Raw genomic sequence first — 2,797 nt, 5'->3', positions numbered from 1 at the left:
CAGGTTTCATTTACAGAAGCCTTAAACAGGCAAAAACTTGCAAACCCGCATCCTGCAGATGTCCTGTTTGGTAAACTCGAAGCGCCTTTGCACTGGTCCTTTTAAACCCAACGTTTCTGAAATGCAGCCGGCTCTGCTTAGCTGATTTCCAGTTCTGCTCGTCCTGAATTAACTCACGCTTGCACGTCCCTTCTGCTCTGCCCTGGGACGTAGCGGGCAGCCGTGGACAGCCTGCCTGTGTTTGGGGCGAGAGGTGCCTGACGAAAACCCCCCCGCCTGGGCTGACGTCGTTTTTTTGCACCCACGCTGCGGCAGGTTGGCTTTCGGCTCACACGAACCTGCCCCGAAAGACGGTGCGCGGTGCTGCTGGCGACGGGAGAAGGTGTTCGTGGTGGGTGTGTGTGCTGCCGCTTCGCCGCGATCAACAGGCCGCGGCTTGAGGCAGAGCGTGAGCACTGCAGACCCCGCCTTCTCGTTTTGGATCCGTTCTGCGTCAGGATGGTTTCGTGATGGCGTCAAAATCTCGCACATCTGTTTCTGGATTTCTAACTGTGTCATCGCAGAAAATGTGTTTTAGTTTAAAACTTTAAATGAAATCTATAGGCCCTGATTGTCTCGGTTCTGCTCCAGTCGTGCTTTCTAATTCTTGCTGTCTCTAACGAGACTGCTGAGGCCATGTTAGCGGGATGTGGGCAGGAGAGGCAGAGTTCAGATTTTCTGCAGGGTCACTTTATCACGGTGCTTTCAGAAGCTCATAAGAAGAGTATATGGACAAAGTAAACTCACCAGGCTTCTCTCATGATTCCAATGTGCTCCTAACTCGTCACTTTAAAGCAAGGAATGCTGTTGCCTAATCAAAACACTTATGAAAACTGTTCATATAACAGTGATCCCACATATTTGCACATCCCTCTTATGTGTTTTTACGACAACTTTCACACTTTTCAAATAACTGCTTTTGTCAAGTTACTACCTCCATTTTTAACACCAGCAGGTTTTTCTTCGGTCGTAGTTGGGAAACTAACTCTCCCGCAGTGATGCGTCTCTGGAATCCTCTTACAACATTCTCACACTCAACACCTAAACCCAGTTCTGTGTGCTTGCCTGGTCTGTTGGGTGAGTGGGTGCTGGATCTGCTCTCAAGACCAGACTGACTCGCCACCCCTGCCGTAACCTCTTCAGCTGTGTTTGCAGGCTGCCCTTCACCCGAGCTCCTCAGCGTCCTCCTGTGTGTCTCCAGAGGGGAGAGCCTAAGCTCCGGATGCTGCCACACACGCTGGAGGTCTTGCCCATGTTGTCCGGGAGGATGAGGTCTAGGTGAGGCTCAGGGTGTTACCATTCAGGGCACTGAGAAATAACCCCGAGTCTTGGTTTTTCTAGGCATCCAGGGGAGACTTTGATCCTGGGCTGCTCACAGTAAGGCTGGGGCCAGCGATGGGAATGGGAAATGGTGGCTCTCAGCCATGCGTATGCTTAACCCCACTCCAGAGCTGATTACTCATTTAGACACAGCCTGGGGCCTTGTCACCAACCCCCTTTATGTCCTAAATGGGCGCTTCTAGCAGCCATTCCCAAAGTGATTATGTTCCTCAAAAAATCGTATTTAATGCTATTTTTTATATCTTGGTAGCCTATCGCGTCTCTAATGCACAGTGCTACCCCTTTCTCTGTCACCAAACAGTGCCTATCTATCAAGCCCCCGTTCTGGAGATAACAGAGATTCGCCATGTCTCTGCTGTCTCTGCAGTATCTGATTTAACACTGAATAGATAAAGTTCCCCTTTGTGTGTGTGTCTGTGCTGGTGGCTTCCCTTTGTAAACGGACAAGGTTTCAGCTGATTTTCGCTAAGTGCCCTTATTGGGTTAGGGCAGCCTCCAACCTCTCTTCCTGCATGTTGGCTCATCCATCGCAGAGCATTGATTCGGAACTGGGATTTGGCTCTGGCACAACAGGTAAATCGCTGAATTGTTATTTGCTGCTCTTACCATATCTCTCCTGCTTCATGCGTGCCTTTAGTGACATCCCGCTTAAAATTTTTCACCTCCCTTTAACCTTTCGCACAGTCATGTATTTATTCACCTAATTAATAGCCATGTTAGAAACGAATTCAAGACTCGTAAGAGAATTCCTGAGCCTCAGGGACATATATAAGACCCAGCTCCTTTCCACCACCCAGACATTACAACTAGAATGTTTGTGATTTATGGAGACAGCCAGAAATTTATTTCCCAAATGTAATTTAATTTTAAATTCATTTGACATTTATGAAAATGAATGCCAGATATAGAATATATTGTCAAGAAGCAAGAAAATGTAATAAATCTCTAAAAGTAATGTAACCTCATATCTTCCTATTATGTGTAAGAACATTCTCTGGAGGGAAAAACACCACCTCTGACTCAATGTTAAAACCTTTCCAATATGGCATATAGTTCTAATGCATTTTTTTAAATGGTCCCTAGCATTCTATGCACTGTGTGCACTTACTGCATTAATAAAACTGAAAAAATATTTACTTAGTCCATTTGACGCATGGAGGCATCATAAGCTGTTACTTCGAATGAGGCATCTAAACTTCTACATATGGCTGAAGTTTCATATTTCTGCCAAATATCAACATAATTATAAAACAGTAATAGCCTTTGATACCCAAGAAGAACAAAGAGGTAGGTTAACCAAACCTTCTGACTCTGTCTGAAAAGAGAGATGATGTGACACAGCGTATCAATAAACACCGGCTGCATAGGCATCTCTGTCCTCACTAGCTTTGGGTCTGGTTTTGTGGTTTGAGTGTTC

This window comes from Opisthocomus hoazin, chromosome 8 (genome assembly GCF_030867145.1).
Source record: "Opisthocomus hoazin isolate bOpiHoa1 chromosome 8, bOpiHoa1.hap1, whole genome shotgun sequence".
In the NCBI taxonomy this organism is placed as follows: Eukaryota; Metazoa; Chordata; class Aves; order Opisthocomiformes; family Opisthocomidae; genus Opisthocomus; species Opisthocomus hoazin.
This window is presented reverse-complemented; position numbering follows the sequence as displayed.